The sequence below is a fragment of the Centrocercus urophasianus genome, unplaced genomic scaffold (assembly GCF_019232065.1).
Source record: "Centrocercus urophasianus isolate 14NV4802_14NV808 unplaced genomic scaffold, USGS_Curo_1.0 seq_10, whole genome shotgun sequence".
In the NCBI taxonomy this organism is placed as follows: Eukaryota; Metazoa; Chordata; class Aves; order Galliformes; family Phasianidae; genus Centrocercus; species Centrocercus urophasianus.
This window is the reverse complement of record NW_024884142.1, coordinates 89196913-89217216: the sequence shown is the minus strand read 5'-3', so window position 1 is coordinate 89217216 and position 20304 is coordinate 89196913. Positions and strand designations below refer to the sequence as shown.

Sequence of the window (20304 nt, the reverse complement as noted above, 5' to 3'; positions counted from 1 at the left end):
TTGTATGAATAAGTAGTTAGAGGAGATGCCTAAGTTCAGTGAAGTAGCTGTGGAAGTGAAATATCCTTAGACTTTCATAAGAGCATGCAGATTCTGATACGTGCTCAGCCAGGAAAACTTTTGGTTTTCCCTTGTTTTGTCTCCAGCAGCGCAGCAGAGATGTAAAATGGCTTCTTGGTGCTACAGAGCAGGTCACCTCTTAATAGCTCTACTCTCTGTTACTTCCATGGTTACCATCAAGATAAGGCATGATAGACTTGCTAATCTTCAGGCAGTCCAACTACCTTCATGCTTCACACATTTCCACTGGACCTGTGGGGGAGGCAGCAGTAAGGTTGACCACTAAAATGTGTTGTTTTATTGGACATGAGCAAACAAATAAGGCTTTGGTCAAAGTGGTCAACAAAGACCAAAACGCTCATTTTTCTGAAAGTTCTGCGCTCTGGGATACTTTGGGCCTGACTGGAAACCTTGAGTACCGTTAATGAGTCACTTATGAACCTTTAGTACAAGGTTAAAAAGAAAGAAATTCCAGGCCTGAGCACCATGCTGCAGAAAACAGGTATTTATCATGCAGAGATCTCTGGAGAAATCTCCCACCAAGCTGACAGTAACACCAACAGCCAGATGTGGAACTCAGATCAGAGCAGCAGTGAGAGTAGGCTGAGATTTACAGATACTTACAACAATAAACAAAGCATATCAAAGGATATCCTCCAAACACATTTCTCTGTAGAAACCTCCATGGTTTTATTTTTCCAGTCTCTAGCCTTAGAGCATTTTTGTCATTTTTTAGAGGAAGAATTGAATAGCTGCGGGTTCCTACCAGGGTCAATTGTCAGAGACTGGACTGAGCTTGCTGGTCAGCCACATCCATCCCAGAGAGACTATGTGCATAGTTAGCAAAAAATTTCTCAGTAAGATTTTCCTCACTAACATCCACTTTCTTAATTTATGATGCATTTTTACAAGGACTTACTTATACAGGGCTCTTCTCACTGCCCCATGCAAAATTATTAGAAATGTCAGCTTGTGTAGCTTCGGTTGGACTGTGTGGTGTTCAGTCCTTTGATTAACTGATGATGACTTAACTGATCTGGTTAACAGGGTGAAACAAGAGTGTCTGTCTCTTCTGAACACGTGGGATTTTCATGCGTAGGCACAAATATTACAATAAGCGTGACAAAATGTCGTAAGAATCCTTTGAAACACATTTCAATGTGTAAGCACATAAACTGTAAAGCATGCATTGAAAGTGTTATTCTATAGAAAAAAAAATTTAAGCAAGCTGCTCTGTAACCTGTAAACAGCAAAGTGACTAACTTTAAAAAACTAACTTTAATATGAAAACAAGTAAAGCCTCTGTTTCAGCTTGGGGTTTATTTATTTATTTATTTAAATTGAATCTTGAATCTATTTTTAATCTTTAGCATTCTTCTGGCTTCCAGATTTCAAGAAGGTTGAAAGATGCCTTGTTGCCTTATTCTCCAGGGCTGGTATCTTCTTACTCAGAAAGCCAAGGAGGGGGACTCATAATGTCTTCAATTTAGAGCTGTATCTTTGCTTAAAATTCACATGAAGTTCTTTGCTAAAGTTCTGGCAACAAAGTTGGAGAAACTTAATGCCTAAGTTGTTTTAGCTGATCAAACAACATTTGGAATTCTCTCTGAATCCTAAAACTTTGGAAAGTTGTTAGTTTGTGTTATCCCGAATCAGTCAAACTCCTTTCACTTTCCTGGAATCTCTGTGGGCTGAATTACTTGAATGTTTTTACTCTTGCAGACATCTGCATTCTGCCATGGAGATAAATGTGAGAAAATTCTATTTGTATTTTACTGCTTCAGAAGAGTTCGCTGTAAGACACTCTACAACAGACAAAGTAAGTGTTCTTAGGTGAATTTCTTCAATTCTGCTGCTCCCCTTTTTTTCCTGATGCCTTTACCCCTGAAGGTTCTGGATTTTCCTGAATCAAAGTAGGGATTACCAGAAATATTACAGGTAATATTTCACCTGTGATAATTTCACCTGTGTATGCCATGATGTTAGATTTCAAATGACTGTGCAGAATGTCATTCTTTCCTTGCTTCTCAGAAGTCAGTTGTTAAGCATGTCAGAAAAATAAAAGCTCAAACAAACAAACAAAAACAGGTAAAAAAGCAACCTGCAAAGACATTAGAGTTTAGTGAATTACAGGAGAATGAAGGGTGGATTTGAGGACATTGATGAAAAGCTAAATGATGCTTTTTGTAGCAGCTTTTCTCTTACATCTTTTGTTAACCTATGATATCCCATTGGAATGTGTGTTTCTCTAGAACTATATATGCTGTGAGGCAGGAAAAAATGTTGAAAGCAATCAGGGAGGTTCCTGCTTGCCAAAAAAAAAATATATATATATATATATTTATATATATGTATATATTAAAAAATGAAATAAAGTGTGGACAGTTGTGACCTCTTGAGTTTTAAGATTAGATTAAAACGTTTAGAAAGTGGAGACAGGACTGAGTGCCCTCCTTTCCAGTCTGTGCAGATTCTTATGCTCAGCTTTCTCAAAGCCCAGAGCGTTTAACACTCTTTGTTTCACAGAAGAATGGCTACAGAAAGGAAGAGAGTTAGTTCTGGCTATAGAGTAGGAGTACATGATCAAACATGAGACCGAGCAGGACAAAGAACTTAAGCCTCCTCCTGTCTGGGCATATCCTGTTCCCTGAGTCTCCCTGACTAAGAAGGGCAGATAGTATTGCTAGGGAATCTCTTCTATCACCTCGATATTTATCATTACTGCTGTAGATAAGCTAATAGCTGTTCCACTGTCGCCCTCTTTTCCCAAAGTTCCTGATAGACTGTAAATTTGTCAATGGGCTGAAGTGAGGTGGAAGCTGAAGTGCTTTCCTTACTTTCTGTATCAATTTACATGTTACAATAGAGAAGTTCTTGTGGTCATGAGATTAAAATACTACAAGCTTTGTTTCTGAAACAACGACACAAGAAATGTTTGAAAGGATGCCTTGGGCAGTGGTTTGTGATTTAGCTCATGTCTGGAATCCACAGTTTCTGGATTGCAGGACAGCTCATAGCTTAGGCGTTTCCAAAGCAACTGTTCACTGGAATGTTGGTTTATATAACTGTGTCTGTGTGATTTTAAGGTTTGTCCTCCTACAGGTGGTAGTGGTACTGGTCAAGGAGAGGGAGAATAAAAGAAAACCTCCTACAGTTAATTTTGGGTGGCTGTGGTGGAAATTCAGACTTCATCTCTCACCCACCATGTCTAGTGTTTATCTATCCAATAAACCAAATATAATCATAGCAAAACGTTTTATTTGGTACACTGAGACTTTTCCTATAGAACCATACAGCTTCTTGTAAAGCCAATGGGAAATCCTTTTGGAGGCTTTAATGGGCATCAGAGCAGCCTTAAGCAGACATTGTATGTTGTGGTCTTAAATGGACTCAAGAACTTCCATTCCAGAAAGTGCTCTGGAGGTTCCATCAAGGTGCATGGGCATTTGAAACACTCAAAGCACTCTGAGGTTCTTAAAGACTTGATGTACTAAAGAGAAGGAGAAGCTTCTCTGGATCTCTGTGTTTCATGTACAACTCAGTGTGCTGAGGCCGTGCTTCTACACTAAATGCAGAAAGTTATGATGGTTCTACTGGTTCATCTTTAGGTTTTGGTGGGATTTTTTTGTTTGTTTTGTGTAACCATTTTCTTTGTTCTGAAGCTGAACACTGCAAAATGGATAGAATTTGAAAGCAGGTAAGAGGGTGTTTGAGGTTTTTTGCTAAGAATAGGAATTATCATATCTATTTTGTCTTAGTTTTTATTTGTTTTTATTTGTTTGTTTGTTTGTTTGTTATGGAATAACTGCCTATGGCTATAGTTCTTGCAGTATTCTGAATATTAGAACTTCATTCTAGCCCTCCAGTCCTATAGAGACATTAAGTACATAGCCTCAGGCAGGGATTGTGGTTTCAGATATGCCTCTCTGATTAACTGTTTTGCTCAGTGTTTGCTAGAAATCTGAGGTTAAGATCACTTTTTTCTTCTTGTGCATGAAATTTAGGTGCAAATACAGCACGGTAAATGCAAACCAATACTTAGTAAGGCCCAGCTCTGGTATGCTCCATTGTTGAATACTTCCTGAAACAAAAGCGTGCAACTCCAGTAATAATGGCTTGAATACTAAGAAATAAAATATCTATGCATGTATACATGAAACTCCACTATATTAAAAGTGAATTCTTCTTACTTGCCTTCTGATCTCTTTCACTTGAAAGTGATTAAATATTTGGTGTTTTATCCCTTTGGGAACTGAATTCGCTTAGACTCCTATTAAAAGTAACAGCTAGCTTTCCCCACTGCCTGAGTGCCTTTTTCTTTAGTCACTAATGAGTCTTTGAATCCTTCCTCATATCTATCATGACTACAAATCTATGTTTTTAAAGTAAAAACTGATCGCAGTTTAGTATCTCTGGTGGGCTGAGGCAAACCTTTTCACTGAGAACCATAAATATTAAGGAATTCCTAACACAGTGGTGAGGAATGTCAACATTACAGATACATTTACTGAAAAGCGGTGCAAGTGTAAAAATGGGTGGTGAAAGCTAATGAAACTAGTATAGAAAATTAGAAGCGGCATTCATAACCAAGACTCACGTCAGGAAATGTGGTGACATGCTCTCTTTATGAGTTAGCAGAGTTGTAAAGCAACATGCTTCTGAACCTGGCATAAATATTTTCAGAGATAAACTGCTGCTCAGACTCCGTAAATCTGAAGATTATTGCACGAAGAGGGGCAGTAGTCCCTTCTTCTGAGAAGATCTTGGATTATTTTGTGGAATGCAGAACTTTTGCTAATACACTGAATGTAAAAAATCAAAATGAGTGAAAGGATTTTAGCAGTATTTTCACTCAACAACTGAGTGATGCATTTTAATGCACCATAAACATGTAACCCTTACATCTTCTGCACTATAAGGTAGCATACTGTTTTGTTTTCAGTTTACCTCCCACCCTCTAAATGTTGTTCTGTTTTCCATTACTGCATCTTGCAGTGCAACAACAGAATTGTTGAATCATATGAGAAGGGTCCAGCAGATCTTATTTGTTCCACCAAAATTCTTTCCATGTGTTCAAGCTTCCTTTTTTCTTTTGCTAATTTTTGTCATGTGCTTCATTTTAGTCCTTTCTCGCACACATTGGAAGCCAGCATTCTTCCCTCACCACTGACAGGTTTCCAGGTCCTTCAAGAAGTAACCAAAGCCTGTTGCACTTTCCACATCCTTAGAAGAATGTAATCACTGTGCATAACTAAAAGTTGCTCTTGATAAAAGGGGAGAATGTAAAAACACCCAAAAAATGAACAGAAAAAGAAGACATGGATTGGAGGATGTAATTGAACGTGATTCAAATTAGAGATGACAAATGATATGAAAAGACAGCTAAGTGAGCAGTAGACCTCTCACTAATGGTGGAGGAACATTTGATTTTAAAATGGACAATTAGACATCAAACCGTTTAGCTGAATCCCAGTGAGGGAGAGCATTGCACCTCCAAGATAAATTGGTCAAATTTGTATGGGAAAGTGCAGGGCATTGTGGAATTTTGAACATGCTTTTGCAGGAGGTTCTTTGAAGTCTCTCAGCTAGAGCTCAAAGTCATGCAGGATTTCATCAGGAACTACTGTGCACCTCATTTGCTCAACGGTGCATTTTGTGCATTTATATTTGGGGGCAAATTTCCAAACATTTAATGCTTCTTTCCTTCCTTTGGGAAAGGCTAATTTGGGTCATTGGTCTCTAAAGAACCTTTTCCAACAACAGTCTTGATTTGTTCAAGGAAAGTAAATGGGAATTCTATTAGAAGCAAATGCATAGCAGAGACATCTACTACTGCCCTTTAGCTGCTGGAGACTTCGCTCTTGTGTGTTTTATTCACCTCATAAAAAAAGCTTAGAACCTTGTAAAAAATATATATCACAGAAAAAAATGTGAGACTTAGCACAAATATATGCCACACACATAGGATGATCTTTTCTTTGCATGTATTCAATAAACTTTGTTTTTTCATGTTGTTTTTCCAGCTTCCCATTTCCTCATACATGTATTTAATTTTAGGCCTTGATGTTTTTGTAGGATTCTTCTCTGTCTACCAATCTATAGCTACCCAATAAAGAAAATTGTGTGAAGAAGCCTTTTATTATCAGAAGCAAAATATTTAAATGTTTAGAAGGAGTAGTGCTGACATTACTCTTAAGTAAACTATGAGTGTGTGTAAAACTTAAAACATTAGTACTTTCTGAACTCTGCATTTTGGTACAGGACATTCTGCTAATCAGAATGCTGAGAATGAGAGGGCTGGATCTGAGGTCCAGCAGTGCCCCATGTAAATTTTGAAGCTAAGAGGTTTTGAAACAAGTGTTTGAAAACAGTATTTGAAAATAGTCAGATCATATTCATAGTCAGGCCCCAGAGGAATCTTTGCATTCTTCCATTGGTTCAAAGGGCTGTACTAAAAGAGGTGGAGAACTCAATGTGCCTCCTCATGGCCAGTAATCCACCAGTGCAACTACTGTCCTCATTGCTTCTGCAGCTGCTGTTTATTATTCACATTCACACTGGAGAAGCCAAACGTTCCAAAATGTGAATGCTGTAGCATGGTCTAAATTATCTGTCTTTTGCAAGGCAGAAGTTTGCTTTTCAGCAGTCCATAATGGCACAGAAGTTAGGCAGTATTTGTACCAGCACGCTGCTTATCAAGATGGTTTTCATTTGAATACTTTAAAAAAAATCTATTTGAGATTACTTTCTTTTTTTTAAGATTTTGCACTTAATTTTTTAAATCTTCACTCAGGTTTCCTGCAGAGGAATAATTCATCGATTACACTCTATCTATTTTAATGTGCTATTAGGCATATGGGATGAATTTGGAGTACTATTTTTTTTAGTATAGATGTAAACTTAGAAGGGTCAGAGAAGCCCACAGAAACCCCAACGTTGACCTACTGGGTTTTACTGGCCTTTGAAAGTCACACCTATAACCCCTTCAGGGCCCGAATGTCCAGCTACCCTGAAACATCCTACAGAAAATTACAGTCTGAGCAACGTTACCATTCTTAGCAGCACTGCCACTCTTATGCGACACTGTAGCAGCCTCTATATATGCTTTCTTTTCATCTTTTTTTTTCTGAAAATGAATTTTTTTGTTCGGAGAAAGCTTTCAACTCAGTATTATTACTGTTTTTCAGTTTTGTTGCAGCTTATTATGTGTGTATGGTTAAGGTACTGTTCTTTGGCCTTCAGCCTAGATCTGAAGAAATAGAAGTGAGTGAAGGTTTCAGGAGTTTGTGTATTTTATCAGGGTGTGTGGAATTCAGCTTCTACATTTAGAAATGACTACATAACCAAAAATGCATTTCTTTCTCTCCTCTTTTCTTCCTTCTCCCTCACCCGAGTGAGCTCGACTGTGCATTTTGCTAAAATGCAAGTTGATCCCACTAAGTATCTGACAGAAATTGGTAAACTGTTGTTGTTTTTTTTTTTTTCAAGTGATGTTTGCTGCATCTCTTTCTAAAGTCATGATTTCAGTAGAAACTTCATGGGTGTTTTGAACACTTCATGATGATTTGGGAGATCTGTAGAAACCTGAAGTTAAAGAGACTTTACTGATGCCGTGAGTCACATACATGCAATACAGAGTGAACTCAAATAGTCCATAAAGCAGTCTGTAATACAGAAGTAGAATGCCTAAATAAACAGCTTAAACACAAAGCGAGAAGCATTGCTTTCCTGGTGAGCACTGCTCTGTAAAGCAGGAGAAGTAATCTGCTTCCATAGGACTCCTCTGTGTGGGGATATAGCTGGGTACTGCTGTAGACGTGCTCTCAAGAGTTTTGTCCCAGCAGTGTCATTTTCCTCTCATGAAAACTTCCAGGCATCTGAAATTTCTCTTTATTCTGCACTGGAATGAAGTCCACCCAAATCAGTGGCTCTTTTACATACTTTCATAAGAAGAAACAGTTACTGTTTCAAATAGAAAAACTAAGGGCTCTGAGAACTCTCTTTTTTTTCCCCCAAAATGACTAGAAAGTCTTTCTGCATGTTAAAAACATTACTGTGAAAGTCTCTTTCCATGGAACATTTTAATGGAACTGTATACCTTTATGTAGAAATATTGTCAAAAATATTCTGGTAATCTATAAATGTTTCACAAATGTTTTCTAACCATCTTATTCTGATTTGCACTTCCTTCTGGCTGATTCTTTCTCTAAGATACTCTAATTGTAACCGTTCCTGTGTTGATATTCTCCTTCTCTCCTTCCACTTATGCCTTCCTTCATTGTCAGCAAGGAAGTCTGTACAATGAAACCTGTCTGTCTCCATTTGTGGCAACTTACTTTCTATCAGATGTGTACTCCTGAGTCCAATTCAATTAAAATTGGCTAGTGGGTTCAGAAGTTCCTAGTCAGGATGAAACACCCACAAACACAACTTGCTTGCATACGTCTCATTTCCTTTGGAAACCAGCTGAAAACCACAAAAGTATAAATTACTGCACGTGGTGAAAGACTTTGGTGAAAGAAGCCCCATGGTTCAGTCCATGCTCTGAATTATATCAGCATCATGCAGATGAGCTGCAGAGATGTCAGTGAGGCTGTGCCCAGGTCTCACAGCCTTAGCAGTAAAGCTGTGGTCTGGAGAGTTAAAATTATGACAAGGTTTGTGAGGAGTGACAGAAAAAATACTCCAGTACTTCTTCATCCTTACTGGCTGTTTGTGCTAGTCTAGTGCAGTTTTTGCAAAGAGTCAATGAGAGTTATCCTTGCTGACTGTGGAAATACTGTTATCACTTAAACAATACACTGACCAGGCTGACCAGACTTTTCTCAGTGTTGCTGTTTCTCCTAAACAGAAACAGGGAAAAGATGTTTTTAATTAAACTGAATTTTGCAACTTTCTTTACTCAAATTGCTTTGAAATTGGTTTACATATAGGGGGAAAAAAAAAGAGTTGACAAACATCCATTGAGATTTTTTTTTTCCTTTTCACTCTCTTCAAACTATAATTGTTTCTCTTTGGTGGTCTTAAACCAAGAAGACTCTTTCCAGAGTTCTGCTGCTCATGCCAGATGCCTGCAGAGAAATTCAAGGGTGGTAGGAATGGGCTGCAGCCATTATATGACCACAGAAATCTCCTGATGATTCAGAAATTTCATTTAAACAATAAAAAACAGGGAACAGATAACAAAGAAAAGAACAGAAGTAAGATGCATGTTCTCCTTTACATCTCATAGGCTACATCTGTTGTAGCTAAAGATTTCATTAGCGCAGCTGTTGTCTCACACTGTCTACTTTATACCTAGCTCTTCCTATAGACATGTAATACACTAAATCTGGGCTATTAGATACCCTGTTCTTAAGATATTTGTATAACTAATGGGCAATTCTGCTACTTTGTAGATGGGACTATTAACTGTGTAGAGCCTTATAGGATGTCTAGCAAAAAAGAGATGATGGTGGAAGGAAGTTTCTTGAGTCAGCTGCTATGGGAATGAATAAAATATTGGAACATTTCTTTTTATATGCTTGGCAATAAAATTGAGACCAAAGGCCAAACTAGCAGATGTTCATTCTCATTGAGATGTAGCTATTTCTTGGGGAGATCCTGAGTCACATTTTCCCCTTCAACGACCATGCTAATCCATTGATTTCAACTGAGCAAGCATCTGACTTTGTGACTTTTCATTAGTGATGGTATGGCCACAAAACGACAAAAACTGTTCTGGAGCAGTAATCCTTCCCTGAATGTTATATGGTATATACAGCTTCATCCGTTAATGCCTGTGATACCTGCTGTGATACCTGCTGTGTCATTTGCAAGTCAGTCAGTTATAGAAATGGGATAAGTAGTGTGAATCAGATCTACAGCTGCTGTGAGACTGTAATTTGCAGGTGCAGGTGAACTGATGGGAACCGACTTAAGTTTCCTCTCCTTCCAGCTTTTTTCGTGTACATCTATTGACATGAAAGAAGATCCTCATGTTGGGAAAGGAAAATTAGAAGACAGGAAAATCACAGAATCTTTAAACCAGTAACTGCTTGATGTTGGACAATATTTTATAGTCTCACTGAAGGAGGAAGGTCTAATAATATGAATAACGAGCTTTTCCTAAGTTAGGAGAATATGTCTGGTCTTTCCAATCTTCTTCCAGTTGTGATTCTTTTTTTTTTTTCCCTTCTACCAAAACCTAGCAGCCTGAATGTTTCTATCTCCCACGTCTGAGCTAAGATAATAGTGGGTGAGTTGCTCCCGCAGTTCGTAGCATAGTGTCAGCTGTGCCAGTTAATAAGATGCTTAAGGAGTCCATCCCACCCAGGAAAAATTACTGGGCTTCAATAAAATATAAATGATTATCTGGAGTTAGTTCTTCCCAAGAATACTCACCTGATATTGTTAACAACAGAATGATTTTCGTTACCACTTTCATTTCTTGGAGTCAGAGGGAGGGAATGGTTTCTGAGAATTGTCACACTAGAATCATAGTTAAAATGATTTTACCTGACCTGTCCTAGATTGTGCTTGTGTTATTAGGTGCTTGAGTCCTGATACTCCTCAACAAGGTCAAATGCAATTTAATTGCCTATATTGTAACGTCAGTCTCCTTGTTCCAATTGAACTGGTTGTTACCTTGTGCCTATTTGAAAACCCAAGCTGATGACTATTAGAAGCCTGGGAAATGTTCTGCCTGTGCCGTAAAAAATATTCTGAATCCTAACTTTGAGTTTTGTGTACTGTGATCAGGAAAGTTATCACATAATAATTCATGGAAATTATCTCCCCTCAAAGCATCTTCAAGTGACCACAGATATGTTCTATCACATTCTTTGGTACATCTTTAACATGTTAGTGGGCTTTTATATCCCATTCCATTTGTGCCTTGGCCCTCACAAGATTATTTTTTTTCTGTCTTATTTTTCAGCCAGTAAACAGGGTTATGAGAATAAGATTTTTAAAAATATTTGCTTTTGGAAAGTAAATTTTAATCAGTCAGATGCTTTACATGTGTAACAACTGTTTTCAAACAAACAAACAAACAAAAAAAAAAAAAAAAAAAAGGGAAAATTCCACACAATAATAATGAATGCTAGGCTTTAGCTTATTCAAGTGAAAATATCAGTAAAGTCACTCAGATTTTTGCTGAAATGAGAACACAGAGGATCAAACATTGATTCTTTTGAATGCGGCTTCTTACCCAATGGGCACGACAATGATTTACTTTGATATTTACATTCTGCTGAAATGGTATCAACTGGCAGCAACGTAATTAAAGAAAAGATCAAGTGAAATTCTCTGTGGGCTTACCACAGACTGTGGAGAGAGCTTACTGTAATAGGCACAGTAACAATAGAAGCTTCTCTTTTCAGCTACATTAGCATAAAGCACAATGTACATGTACTGTTTTAAATGGAGTTCCTTCACATCTAACCTGTGCATCACATAAGGTTTAAATGTCTTTGAAGAACACTTAACATTCAGACTCCTTTACTATCTCAACATACTGTCGACACGTAAAATATATTACTTCAGGTGAAGCTGATTCCTTTCAGGCAGGTAGCCTTCTAAGGGCATTATGTTCAGCATGCTTTAGGCTGACATAAAGGAGAGAGTACTGAAGTCTGTTTTCTTAATATTTATAATCCCAGTGCTAACGAAAAATTAGAAGAGTTGCTCTGAATATGGTCCTGGGCAACATGCTCCAGGTATCACTGTTTGAACAGGGGGATTAAACCAGATGGCCTCCAGAGATCCCATCCAAACTTCCAAACTTAATCATTTTGATATTCTGTGGGGAAAAAAAAAAAAAAAAAAAAAAAGCCTACTCAATGCAGAAGAGGACCAGGCTGGATGTTTTTTTTTGTGGAAAATATTATCCTTTGGAAACGGTGATTTTTTTTCCAAGTCAGAGACAATTCCAAGATAAAAGTCAATTTTTAATCAATTTCTGATTTCCACACTTGATTTTGAGAAAAACCAACAATAAGTTACACTATGAGCATTGTTTAAATCAATTTTTTTTTTCCCAGAGCTGAGCAACTATTAAAAATGCAATATAAGTTAAAAGAATAGGTGCAAAAGTCAGCTTTAAATATTATATATCCAAAAGAAATCATTTGAATAAAAATTATGGAGAATCTTTTTATTCATTCAAATCTACACAAAAGTAAATAGAGAAATTGAAGTCATGTATCAGTATCAAGAAGTTGTATCTTACTCTCATTGTTATTCACTTTTACAGATGGGGTGATTTAGGCAAAGAGATTCTTATTTTTATTCATAGTGTCTAAAGGAGGTAGAAATCCAGAGGTATGTTGATAGAATCATAGAATTGCTTAAGTTGAAAGAGAAATTTGAAGGTCATCTTGTCCAGCTCTCTTGCAATGAGCAGGAACACCTACAGTTTGATCAGGTTGCTCAGAGCCTGACCTTGTTTTTTTCCCGGGATGGGGCATCCACCATCTCTCTGGGCAATCTGTTCTAGTGCTTCACTACCCTCACTGTAAAACACTTCTTCCTTATATCCACTCTAAATCTCCCCTCTTTTATTTTGAAACCATTTCCCCTTGTCTTATCACAGCAAACCCTGCTAAAGAATCTGTCCCCTTCTTTCTTATAGGCCCCCTTTGGATACTGAAAAGCCACTACCAGGTCTCCCTGAAGCCTTCCCTTTTCCTGGTTGGACAACCCCAGCTTCCTCGGCCTGTCCTTGCAGGGGAAGTGTTCCATCCCTTGATTAATTTTTATGTCCCTCCTCTGGATGTGTACCAATTCTCCTATACTAAGGACTCCACATCTGAACACAGTACTCCAGGTACCCCTGATAGGTTTATGTTATTTGTGTTGCATTCTGACAATATCAGAAGCAGTTCTGCATAACTGCTCAGAGAGGAGTTTACTTGGTTGGTCGCAGCTCTTAGAGCACACACTGATTATTTTGTACATAGTTGCCCGGACATAACAGGTGGAGAGGATGTCCAGCAGCCTAGCACAAATGTTAGCAAGTGGATTAGCAGTTTTTTAAAGACACGGGTTACTAGGAGTATCCTTTGTACTCTCTGAGCAAATGGTGACAGTAATTAAATGGTCTTCTGATGACCTATTGAATTCCTGTTACTTGTGGGGGGCCCAGCCAGGAGCTGTCAAAGCCCTGGTCATGTACCTGTGATATGATTTTGGAGCCTGGCACAATGCTAAGCAGTCACGAGAAGTACCAACTAGCCTCTGATGCATCTCTTTTTCTTTGCTCTAATCTGCAAGAAGTTATGCTCTCCTGTTCAAGCTGGCCATACTGAACCGGCGTGACCTAACCAAGATGCCCTGACAATGATTCCTGGAAAAAGATGAATCCCTGGGGAAGCTGGTTGTGTATAATGGCTTGTGACCTCTGGCTGTGGTTGAAGTTGAAATGTCATAGTGGGGTGTGGGTTTGAGAGCTCATGCTTGTGGAACAGTCTACTCATGCAGTCTTGGCATAGGTTGGGGATTTAGCATGAAAGCACTGTGTTGAGATGATAACTGGCTCATGGGGAGCTAAACAATGGCTGTGACAGCATCTGGATGGCCCTGAGAGAAGCCAGAGGAAGCTGGGGCTTGAATGAGAAGATTTTTCATTTGCAGACAGCGATACTGTGCTTGATTGTGTCAGGCTCTATGGAGCCTGGTGGGCTTATGCCTTCTGTGCTAGTGCAGGAAGCAGTAGCCTTGAGCCTACCTGATCAGCTGCCCCCTGCCAACCCCTCGTTGGAGTAGAGAAGGGAAGGCCAGTAGGGAATAGCAAGGAGTAGATGCAGCCTAGATCTGGATCTAGGAATGTGATGATTGTGAAGAATGATTGTGAAGATTGTGAAGAATCTGCCAGGAAGTCTGGGATGGTTTTATATGACGGTGTAGAGAAGAGATCTATTGCAAGTTGCCTCTCCAGTGAGTTCTGCTCTGGACTTTTGGCTCTGTGCCTATGACTGTGGTGGAGTTTTAAAAAAAAAGAACTGAATATTTTTCTTTTAGAAATGTCCTAGAGGGATAGGCAGTGGGACAGTTCACTTTGTGGCGTTAATAATGTAAAAATTCAGAGACAATTGTTGGCAGAACTGGACACTGCCCAATACATCAGTATTTCCAGATGGAATGTGAGCACCAGCAATAGGATTCCTAGTTTTGTGCTGAGTACAGGGATCACTACTCCTTAGTTCAGCACACACATCAGTAGTCATAGTGTAGGGCTTGATGGAAGGGCATGACAGTTATGAAAAGTATTTCTTCTTTATGAAAACAGTGCAAAATTATGAAAGCAAAGTATCACATCATATAAAAAGAATATTTTGGCTCATGGGAGCGAGATAACAAAATCCTGAAAACAGAGAAGAAAATGGAAATGTTTTTGCAGACCAAAAAAAGACCTCTCGCAAACAGTGCTAATCATTGACAGAATTGAACAGACAGTGAGACCACTAATGGATGGATTTTATCAGATTACGTAATGCTTATAGATGGCAACAACAGGTCTGAGCTCACTTGTGCACACTGCATAGACTTGCACTGCACTAGAGCATGGTCAAACAATCCAGATTTTGTACATGCTCTTGCAAAAGCTGGATGTAAGAGAAAATTCATGCTTTGTACTTTTAGAGTGAAATATGACCTGACAGAGAATAAGGAATTGCAAGTACTAAACCTTTTGCATCTGATGGGGAATAGAAAGCTATAGATACCAAGATGGTGGAGTGTTTGCTCTACTGATATGTTACTACCGATATCACTACACTTACACATTTCAGAAATACTAAAAAGATGGTACTGAAGAATATCTATAAGAAAACTTTGACATTACAATCATTAGCGGAGCCTTATATGAGTTTAGAAAATTGTTGTAGGAATTGGGGACATTTTCCAGAGACTCACAGCAAATGTGTCACTGCTCGTCACAGAAAGACCGAGAGCGCTGACTGTGAAATGGTGCTGAAAATGTATCAGCACTAGAGATGGAAGTAATGAGAGAGAAGACAAAGGAATTCATATCTTACCAAATCACTTTTTGTTTAGTAGAGATGAGAGTCTGGCTGGTCTACTACATAAAAAAGTAATATGGAGTTAGGCCAAGTGAATACATTGAAGGCTAGGAATACAACTGAATATTGAGCATATTACTTGGATAGGATAACGTCACATGTTTTTCCTAGAATTTCAGCTTTACTAGGTCCCTTGTGTCAGCTTCTGTGGAAGGAGAAAAGAAATGTCTAAAAACTTAGTGAGTAGTTTAAGCTCCCTGCTGGATTTTGACAAGTATTTGTTGTCATGTGATAAATTGAGTGGAGAGTAGAGGTAGTCGCATCACATTATTTGAGCATTTATTAGTGGATGACAAGTTAGATATGCATCTGGACACTAGATGAAGCAGGATGGGGCAATTACCAGAGAGAAAGAGAGCATCTATTTTTTATTTGGAAAAACCCCCACACCCTACAACGTTTCTACATGTCCTTCCCCTTCCCCTCCTCCACACTGCATGGAAAACCTAGTAAAACAGTTGTGAACTTCTTGCCAGTCCTGGCATTTTCCTTGGTGCAGAGCTGGACTTCTGTCTTAATCAAGCAAGTCTGTAGAACAGAACATGCGATGCCAATCTTGATGTCATCAGTTGTATGTTTATAACAACTAATGGGAAAAATGCAGAATCGAAACAGAATCATAGAATAATAGAATCATAGAATGGCTTGGGTTGGAAGGGATCTCAAGGATCATCAAGCTCCAACCCTCCTGCTGCATGCAGGGCCACCAGCCTCCATATCTAATACTAAACCAGGTTGCCCAGGGCTCCATCCAACCTGGCCTTGAACACCTCTAGGGACAGGGCATCCACAGCCTCTCTGGGCAGCCTGTTCCAGTAAAGGCTTCAAAGGAAAGGTAAGGGAAGGAGAGTGGAGGGGTAGGGAGTGGTAAAAATTTTGGCCTTTCATGGGTTGGCAGCCACTGTTCCAAGGCTGGCAAAATCTGGTGAGGGTGAGGCATCTTATGAAGCACTGTTCTTCTGTGGGATGAGATCATGTTTTCACAGGGCTATGTGAAGTATATTCTGCATTTTTTATGTGAAATCTCTGGCTTAAAGCTATTTAGGTCACCAAGAAGATCTAGAAAAAAAATCCAAACAGTGAAATGTGATCAGTGTCACTAGTTATGCCAGCTGCAATGTGTGCCTTCTGAAAATGGTCTGGATGTGTAATTGAAGCACAAATCCTTAGTAGCTTTCTGCCTAGGAAAATGGCTGTTTTTAATCAAAGTACATGCATGTTTGAAATATGTAAAATTTTCAGCTTGGAAAAACTTACTCATCTTGTCACCAGCCATGGGCAGGACATTCACTGAACAGAAATGAGATTAAATCTACTAAAAATTTCCATGTCTTCCAGATTCAAATTACCAGGGAGGGATTATCTCCATAGTGGAGATGAAAAATAAATGATTAATGGGTGCTTTGAAATGGTTTGTTCGAGTGGCTATGAGCCCAGACTAGTTTTTGACAAGAGGGAAAGTTAGGTTCTCAGCATATGAGTGGAAGTAGAATGGAAATAATCCTTTGAAAATAGTCCTGAGACTTATACTAAAGACTAGAAGTTGTTTCTGAAGTTGGGTCTGTCACTAATGCATCTCAGATTCCAGGCTGGATACTGGAATGATCTTAATTGAAGGCTGTTAGTGATGACCACATGATAGAATAATGCTAGGATTTCTTGTGAATTAAGCAGAAACAGCAGTGTTTGTACCAGGCTGGTGTCCACCTGCAAGATCAGAGGCTAAGATGAAATGACATTATTTTGGGAATGCCTAACTCAGATACATCTAAAGTTACTCTGCTGTATGTAGAACTCTTGGTCTAAGGACAGATGTAGCAGCATTGTTAAAGGTCTGCCCTTTGAGAGAGTTGTCTGATGTGTAAATGTAGTGGGGTGGTACTAAGGAGAAGAATCATGCTAATGATTGTTGTGTTATCCAGAGTATTCCAAGTAGTGCCATGCTTTGTTCCTCCCATACTTACATCCTAATTTGGAAGTGGAATCTCAGCTTTCATTCATGTACACACACAGTTCCCTTTGTGGTCTGGAAAAACACAGTGATAAGGTCCTATTTGGGGTTCGTTGAAGGAGAATTCAAGGAGGGAAAGAACATGGATAGCTCAAGTGGGATTTTTTTTTTGTGCGTATAACAAATACATATACGAGTACTGTTAAACAGATAAGTTGAATTGCTTCCAACAGCCTTGGAAAAGGGTTTGTCAGCAGTGGAAAGAAGAATCATTTGGAAGAGGAAAGAAGGGCCTAAGAAAGGCCCTCAACAAAGAAAAGAAGGCAGACAGCTTGCTCAGAAAGATAGATAACTTCAGTTTGGAGAAGCTGATAAAGAAATCCTTTTCTCCATTTCCACTTGCATGTACTTTTCTAGACCTTTTTGTTATGCTTTGTGTAAAAAGACATGAAAAAGCATGTCGTTAGCTGTAAAATAAATGCAAAAATGCAAAAGCTCTGACCTGCTTGCATGGAAGTAGCTTAGAATTTTTAAAGCCTGTTTCCAGAATTGAGCTTGACACAATGGAAGCTGAGTAGCCACTATATGAACTACTGCAACTAGAGAAATTTCTGTATTGTTGTCATACCTACCAATAATGAAACTGGAATGCTCAGGAAGAAGGCTGTACCATACATACGCAGTGAGTGTACCTACCTCTGTTCTTGACCATCTGGAGCTGTCCAGCAGAAGTCTCACAGGTGCTTGATGGCCGTGTACAGGAGGCCATTCCTCAAGCTGATCTCAGCCAAGGCACCTATGGTTGTTTTTATGTTTCTTTCATGGCAACTGACTGAAAATGCTGAGCACCTTACCTCAGAACTTTCACCTTAAAGAAATCCTGTCAAGTTGATCCTTCTTTCGGTTTCAACACAGTGGAATTTTCTCTACAGGTTGAGGAGCTCTGAGGAGTTTTCATGAAAAATAACTATTAAGCAGGATGAAGCAGTTTAGTCAAAACCAATCTGTCCTTCCACATGCTCCAAATTAATCCTAGAGAGTAGTGGTTTCAGAGATTTTGACGATTTATATTACTTTTCAAGTCTTAACTTGGTTGATGCATCTTTTCACATTAGTCATTTTCATCTTTCACTTTATCACTAGTCAAGAATGTTGTTAGTGTGCAATTTTATTATCATGAGCTCTGCACAAATCAAGACTTGTGACTTTTTTAACAATATGAAAAGTATTCTTGAACACATGGAGTAAAACCACACTAAGAGTGCTTTGGCTTTGCCTTCTGGTGTCATAAAATAGATGAATGCTATTCCTCCTGTAGCTTTGTACTTGAACAATAAATGAGGTCAGCAAGTCCACTTTAGACTGAATATGTCCCTATCAGAAAATGGAATTTAGTTAAGAGAGAAATAAATCTCTGTATCTGTTTTGTGGTAGTGTCTCATGGGACACATAGTTCCAAGACTCTCTTTTTTAATTATCTCCCCCAGGACCTGAATGACATCTGAGTTACACTGCAGAATTTGCTCTAACATTGCACTGCTTTGTGAATGATGAAGTTGGGTAAAACCGGCCATTTTAGAGATGCAGATTCCACAAGATACCCAGAACTATTCACCTTTAGCCATGCTGAGTGTATGGGAACTGCTGAATCACAGCCTGAACCTCTGATTGATCACCTGAGGCAAGCAATGAGTCAGCCACAGGAGCTCAGGTGAAGGCAATTCACCTGTGCTGCCGGAAGGGGTGGAGCCTGGCTGCACCTCTCCTAGACCTGTTTAAGAGCTGGCTGCCAGTGGGGAAGGATCTCTTCTGGAGATCTGCTCTGCTGGAGTTTTGTAAGTGAGCCCAGGATATGGGTAAGCTTTCTGTCTATTCTCTTTTTGTTATCATTGTCTACTTTGCCTAACTCTCTTGTTTATTTTGTAATTATAGCATCTTAATATTCATTGATTATACACTGAGTATTCATTTATTCTCCAAAATGGATGCTGGCTTCACGACAAATATTTGGGTGTGTTTTTTTTTTCTCTGATAATTCTATGGAAATCACTCCTGCTGATGTCTCTTCAGATATCACAAGATGGTGAATAAGCAGAGTGGTCACTTTACCTTCGTCGCAGGGAGGGAATCCCAAAATGCTAGAAATTCTTCAATGGAAGAAAGCACCAGTATTTCTTCAAATTATCAAATATTTTCTAATCTGAATAATGTGTATCAGGGAAGGACTGATGTTAAGAACTGAGAAATGATGCTGTAATGCACCTGAAAAAGAAGGGCGATTTGTTTTTTTTTTTCCAGGTTTAGGAAAGAAAACTAAAACTTCTGTATGTTAAGCTACATTTTTTCAAACCTTAAACCTGAGAAAAATTACCCCTTATTCCTCATTACTCAACATCACATCATACCTGCCTGTTATCTGTAGGAAGTTGATGAAATAAGTAATTCTGGGCAAGGTACTGGAGACAATCAGTATTTTTCTCTTCAGCTTCTTGTGTTCTGGTATTTTTGCAGTCTTGGCTCCATATTTAACATATTTAGATAGTGGTTATGTACTTTAGAAAACTGACTGGATGATTCTTATTTCATATGCACAAAAAAGAGAAATAGGAAAAAACTGGCTGCTCTGTTTTGTCTTGAGGCATTAGAAGTGAGATTACTTAAACTTCTTCCTAAGTTAGCTTAGACCTGATTTCTGTGTATCCTTTGGTTGAAATCAGAATTTCAGAACACTTGAATGGAGGTAACCAGGTTTAAATATTTAAGGTGCAGGCAATTTCTGGACAAGGATAAGTCTTCCATCAAGCCTTCTAATAATGTAATAATCTTTATTTGGTATTCTTATAAAATTCTCTGCAGTTGTGGTTTCCGTGGAAGGCTGATTTTCTGCATGCCTTGCTCTGAGACATTACTATTTTCATTCACTCTCAGAAAATAAACTTGATGAAAGTATATATAAACACTTGTTTCAAACTATTCCAGTAGAATCAAATCCAGTATGTACGGAACTCGTTCTAGTGACTTCAGTTTGATCATTTCCATTCAGTCCAGTAGTAAATGACGGTTTAGGTTGTTTGTTTTTTGTTTGTTTAAAGAGAAAAGATTTGGTGAAGAACAGCATTTGGTATTTGTACAAATAATAAAATGAAATTATCTGGTTTCTATAGTTTTTTAGCAGTTCACTTGTGTTCAGAAACGTTGATCTACACTGAGTTCAGGTTGATCTTTAGCTCC

The 20304-nt window shown here is 38.6% G+C and overlaps 1 long non-coding RNA gene across 2 annotated transcripts in view; it reads left to right on the top strand.

The window, feature by feature from the left end:
• The first annotated feature begins 1339 nt into the window (after positions 1–1339).
• The window catches only part of LOC122157305, a 302268-nt gene continuing 283303 nt past the window's right edge, over positions 1340–20304 (top strand). Inside the window, exon 1 of one of the 2 annotated variants that reach the window (XR_006167834.1) lies at positions 1340–1879. This is a non-coding gene — a long non-coding RNA (uncharacterized LOC122157305). The remainder of the gene's footprint in view (positions 1880–20304) is intronic. The other variant, XR_006167843.1, reaches the window with a different exon arrangement.